This window comes from Psammomys obesus, unplaced genomic scaffold (genome assembly GCF_907164565.1).
Source record: "Psammomys obesus unplaced genomic scaffold, mPsaObe1.curated_primary_1811, whole genome shotgun sequence".
NCBI classification, from domain to species: domain Eukaryota; kingdom Metazoa; phylum Chordata; class Mammalia; order Rodentia; family Muridae; genus Psammomys; species Psammomys obesus.
In genome coordinates this window covers 10534500-10540620 of record NW_026596069.1, presented here as the reverse complement: position 1 = coordinate 10540620, position 6121 = coordinate 10534500, and the positions used below count along the sequence as shown (strand labels likewise).

General features: G+C 45.0%; 1 long non-coding RNA gene across 1 annotated transcript in view; it reads left to right on the top strand.

Moving 5' to 3' along the window:
* Positions 1-5038: 5038 nt before the first annotated feature.
* Positions 5039-6121, top strand: part of LOC129689945 (uncharacterized) — a 37469-nt gene continuing 36386 nt past the window's right edge. Inside the window, exon 1 of the long non-coding RNA XR_008722210.1 lies at positions 5039-5245. This is a non-coding gene — a long non-coding RNA (uncharacterized LOC129689945). The remainder of the gene's footprint in view (positions 5246-6121) is intronic.

The window sequence follows — 6121 nt, the reverse complement described above, 5'->3', positions numbered from 1 at the left end:
CTGTTTAGAAGTTGTGCCTAGCCATGAGGTGGAGGCTCAGCAAATGCCCATCTTTCCTGTAAGTCTGGAGCCAAGGGAGCAATGTTTCCTTCTCTGAGTGGAACAAGGAAGAGGAAGAGGAAGGCCGGGCTCCAGTTGTTACCTACTTTCATCCTGGTTCTTCTTCCCTGTTCTGTCCTTCCAGGAGCAGACTTGGTCAACTCAGGGGGAAGTGAAGAGGTGGCTCAATGGCATCTTTCACTTCAGCATCCTTTCCTCCAACTCTAGTTGTTTAGACTATGATTCAAATACCCTTTGATGGAAGGAATACATGCTATTTGTTTTGTATCTCAAAGGCACAACAAAATCCTCTCTCTAATCCTGCTTTGCTAATGTTGGAGTTTGACACTCAATTCTAAATGGCAGAGCAGAAGTGACTGTTTGACTGATCTCATTTTCCATGGAGGCACAGAATCCTGGGTTTGGAATGACCTCAGCATTCTTTCCTTCACTCACTGAAGAAATCTGTTGTCCACAGTCTAGAAGGTTCTCCAGTATGCTTAGTTAACTTTGGCAGAGGGGAGCTCATTTCTTCACAAGGTAGCTAGCCGCTTTTTCTGACATGAACTCAGAGGCTGGTTCTTTGACCACCTTCTCCTGGGGGCAGGGCAGCCTTAAAAGGCCACAGAGGAAGACAATGCAGCCAGTCCTTAGGAGACCTGATAGGCTAGGGTTATATAGAAGAGGAGGAGGAATCCCTTATCAGTGGACTAGGGGAGGGTCAAGGGAGAAGAGGGATGGAGGGCAGGATTGGGAGGGCGAGAGGGAGGGGGCTGTAGCTGGGATACAAAGTGAATAAATTGTAACAAATAAAAATAAAAAATAAAAAAATCCTGGGAAAAAAGAAATATGAATTCCTGCCCCCCAGAGATGACCCTTTGTCTTTCTTCTTGGCTTTGCCATTGAGTTGGAAAGAGACAGCTGCCTTTGTTGGCTCTCTATATTGTGGTCTCTTTGGTTTGCAATATAATAGGACCTGTTTTCCCCACACTTTGTCTACTTCACAGGGGTCACTCTTACTAAAGTCACCAGTGGCTTCTTCTTGTAACTCCAGTAGCTACCGTTAGTGCTCATCTGAACACAGTTAGCCACGTCCTCTCTGAATGAGTCCCCTCTTCCAAGAAAAGGGCTCACTCCCCACCACGTCTTCACCCCTTTCTTTCCTCAGTCATCATAGCCACCTGGTTCTATCCTTGAACTTTTCTTCTTCTCAGGCTTTACCTGCTTACACAGGGCATAATCCTCTACACACTGATGTTTTCAATGAGCATGTTTGGTCTCTTCTTTCTCACAACTTCTAGAATTCTCCATGAGAAGAAACTCAAGCTTGTCCCAAGAAAGGATCTCTTCCACTGTTCTCTCTGTGTGTATGTGTCTGAGAGAGAGAGAGAGAGAGAGAGAGAGAGAGAGAGAGAGGTGTGAATATGTGTATGGGTGTTGTGTGTATTTGTGGAGGTCTAAGGTGGCCTCTGTCTGAATCTGGAGCTCAGCAATTCCAGCTAGTATAGCTAGTCAATTTGCCCTGAGGACAGTCTGTGCCTCCTGAGTGCTGGGATTATAGGTGGCTGCCATATTTACAAGGCATTTGTGTAGCTTCTGGGCATTGGAACTCAGCTCTTTACAATTGTATGGAAAAGTATTGTACCCACTGCATCACCTTCCCAATAACCAAACTCTCTGTTTTGAAGATGGGTCCCATCATCTAATCCAGAACAAGACATTTCGTGGTCACATTCCCTCTCATCTTAGAGGTCAATCTCACTGAGACCTGCAAACTCAGTTCCACCTCCAAATTCCTCCTGTGAACCCTCATTCTGCTTCACTGGGTTGACAGTTTGCTAAATGGTCTCTTTACTCTTGGCCCTACTGTATCTTATCCACATACACTTGGTTATGAACACAGAATGGAGTTTCTAAAACAGTCTAGTCTTTCAGATATATGTTCAACAGCTTTCAGAGGCTCCTTGTTGCCTCCAAGATAGAACTCATTTTTATCCACTTGTATTTCTAGTGACCAGCAGGGCTCCATTTGCCTTCTTTTTTGGATGTTTTCTTCTCCCCTCTTTTCTTCTCTTTGTTCTGGATAAGGCTTATGACATTGATATGCTCATGTTCTTTGCTCCCATTGGTTTATAGCTACCCTACTGTTTCTCCCACCCCATGTATCTTTCAGAAACCCACTGGTTAACTGGTGTTCGTTCAGTGGTCATTACTCTGCTGATAGCAAGGCTGCAGGGAGGTATCTCTGCCCTGACCTCACAGGCAAGAGATGTGTAGCTTTTTAATGCCCTGAGGAAATCTGCACTTACCATTCATTTACATAATTGTACTTGCTAATTACTTGCTGCTAATTCCTTTCTCTACCCCAGTAGACTCCAAGCTCCTTGAAGGGTAGGTTTCTGCTTCCTTTCTTGTTCAAAACTGAACACCTAGTGCCCAACACTGGTGTGCTCAGCCAACACTTGCTGCCTAATGGAGTGACTGAAGAATGTCCGGATGTCAGGGCCAGTGGGATCTTGATTATGTAACACAGCTATGGGAGTGTTGTATGGTAGTGATCAAATTGATGGCTTAGGTTTAGGGAGGTTGTCAGGGGGGTTGCATGCAGAAGGAGTAGGCATGGGGCTTTCTGGGACTTGGGCTAGGGTACCTTTTCTATTCCCATCTCATATGCTTCCCGTGGAGTCTGGGAGATAGAGGTGAGTCACGCAAAACTGAAAAACAAACAAACAAAAAAACAAAAACAACAACAACAAAAAAAACCAACCAACCAAATCCAAGAATGGGTTTATAATAAACCTGTCATGAAACTGTGAAGTTACCTCACCTTACTCTGGGGAGGTGCTCATGCAGTCCGTTTTCTAAATCTGTTCTGATTGCTTTCCTTGGTTCTTGCCCCCTCCCCCAAAGGTTGAGTATGAAAGAGGATGATCTCTGTTTGGGATGATGCTCTCATCTGATTGGAAGCTGCCTTGTCATTATTATTATTAATCTCTGAAATACATGCACAGCTTGCTTTCTGTAACTTGTCTGGAGGTTTTGCCCCCTACAAAGAAAAAAATTACAGCTGGAAGAGTCCAAAAACTGACTATGTTTTTAAAAGTTCAGACTGGCTAAATTGGTAGCTTATTCCAACTCTAATTTCTGGGCTAGGAACAAAGAGTACCCTCACATGGCTGTCTTGCCTGACCCATGCTCTCCAGCACAGTGATGAGCAGGGGTGTGCTGTTTTGCTCTTTGTTATCCCGGGTTCTGGCCCATCTCTCTAAAGAAATCTTATAAATCATTGATGAGAATATTTCTATTTCTGTCTTAAATATCCCAGCCAAGAAGCCTCATGAACACTTTCCAAATCAAAAGCTGGCATATTGCACGATGCTTCCTCATTGATGGCAGGCTCATTTCATTGTTTTTTTTTCACTTTTGGCTCTGCTGTTGGTGGCAACAATGCCAACTCCCAGCCTGAGGGTGTGGAGGCAGGGCTGATTCTGAGACTGAACTCTGTGTGGCCTTTCCCTCTTTCCTGCTGTCTGTCATGCACTCCTCTTCCTAGCTGAAATTATAACTCGGGTTTGTTTTCAGGAAGGCTTGTTCCTCCCAGCTTTCTGTCTCTGCAACCCTCATGCCACTCTGTGCCTAGAAATTGAACTCACTTGACTACCAGCCTCCATTTGAACATATAAGGTTCAGAGGAAAAGAGGACCAATCACATGACACATGCCAAATATCATTTGTCATAAAGGCCGTGTCCCATTTGTTCCCCACTATATTGGCATTAGCAAGGGGTTGTAAATGGCACAAGACAAACAATCCATAGCAGAGCTGAGTGACTGAGTGAAACAGAAGGTCTAAAGGATTCGATACATTACATGCATGTTAGGTCTCTTCCACTCCCAAAACTCTCTGGATTGTTACCCGAAGGTGGTTTAATACAGAGTTTTTGGAGACTTGAAAATTACGTCTTATTGAGAAGGTAATATGAAGTGAATCTCTTTTTCCCTGATGGCCTCCAGCTTGTTGGGTTTGTCTCTCATTTTGGCATCTCAGCTTTCATATAAGTACTTTATATTACCTGTCCTTCGCTTACAAATTATTTACTTTAGTATGAGCTCACTAATCCCAGTAAGTCTTGTTTTCCAGACCAGAATAGAAATACATGGAGGAAAAAAAAATGTGTCCATTAAATTTGTAGTCAAACTGTGCAGACTCCATTCGGGAGGCATTTAGGTAAAGGGTTTCTAACAGCTCGCTGAAAGGCCACGGCTTGAGTTTGAGACTATTTTCATTTTTATCTTTTAGTTTTGCACACACATACACATACACGTGCACATTTGCCCCCCTGAATGTGTGGAGTGTCGGAGGACAACTTGTAGGATTTGGTTCTCCCTTTCTTCTATGTGGGTGCTAGGGGTTGACTTTAGGTTGTCAGGCCTGGTAGCAAGTGACTTTTCCATGGAGCTCTCTGGTAGGCCTCTGCTTTTACTTTTAATATTAGAGGTTAAAACGAGAGTGCAAGAATTAATAAACAGCATATTTTCAACAACTCTTTTTTAAAGATCACAGTTTTTATAGTCCTTGTCTGACAACACGAAGTGTTATGGATTTACACACCTTGTTTAATTGCATAGGTATGCAGCAGAAAAATGTTAGATAAATCACAATTGTCCAGGAGACAGGGCGATTTTTGTTATGTCTTTGCAACAGTTAGATGCTTTAGAGAACTCATCCTTTGGTATTTTGATGACTGTGGAGATGGTGTACTTTCTTTGTGGTAACTTATGTGCCAATGGGAAGTGATCATGGAGAACAGTGGAATTGCCCACTGGTCCCAAACTGTCTGGATTGAAAGGCAGCAGGACCAATGATATACCATCCTTCCATGAGTGCCATACTGTCTGCACCAAAGAGCAGATGGTGCCAGGGGCGGTGGGTGTATCCCTTTACTTCAAGGCCAAATCCAAACACCTGGATGCACTTTGTTCCCAGATGAGCTGCTTCTCCTGAGGGACTGACTCTCACCTACTGCATAAGGTGGCATTTAGACTGAGCGTTGAAGGAGAACGCTGATCTTAGGAGCCAGGATTGTGCCTGATACCTAAAAAGTGTTCAGCAAGTGCTGCTGGCAACCTAAGAAGAGACTTGTGTTCCCGGCAGACGGAAAGAGTGAGACGGTGGAAGCGGGAGGATCAAGCTCATTTCGGATGTGGTGAGTCAGATTCTGGGAGCTCAGCACAAGCCTGAGGTGTCTGAGCCAGCATCTGCGTGTGGACAGATCTGGTTGGCTGGATGGTGGCTGAGTGTGAACGTCCTTGAATTGAGCTGAGGATTTCAGACTTTAATCGGAAGGTGGTGGAAATCCCTGAATGTGCTGGAGCAAAGACAAGGCACGATCTAATGTTGGTGGGAGGCTGTGTGGGGTGGAAAGGGCTGGGAGCAGAGTAAGCCTCGTGAAGCTATTGCTGACAATTGACTTGTCAGCAGCAGAGTCATGAAGCACAGGAGTAGCTGTGAGCCGCAGAGGGGCTTTGTGGGGACAGAAAGGGAAGTTCTGGGGGCTCCCTTCATGACATTTCTTTCCTGGAAGCCCCCGCTTCTCCTTGCCCTCTTCTGATAATCTGTGTTCCATAATATCAGCCCTTCAGGGGGTCTTGGCCCCTACATCTCCCTCCGGAGGACACGCTCATTCAGAGGCAGGATTGGCTTGAGGCTGGAGTGTGTGGATGAATTTGTTAAGATCCTTATTTATTTATGAGTTGTTATTTGATGTCTTCCTTAGGTTCGAAACAGTTTGAGTTACACAGTGTGATTGTATGTCCACGTGCGCTTTCCCACCCAATGGGCCTACAGTTTCACAGGCAGTGAGAAGAAAGGCTACAGAATAGGCTACCTGGCTGTGAGCCTGACTCTTTCACCTGCGGGATACATGCCAACAGCCAGTTTCTCATCTGCCTGGGGCCTCAGAGTCCACACCTGTGGAGCTGGGATGAGCCTAGCCTACTCGTGGTTTTATTGTCTGGGTTAAATAAGATCACACCTGTTGTGTGCTTGGTATAGTGCCCTGAGCACCAGAAGCAGCCAAGTA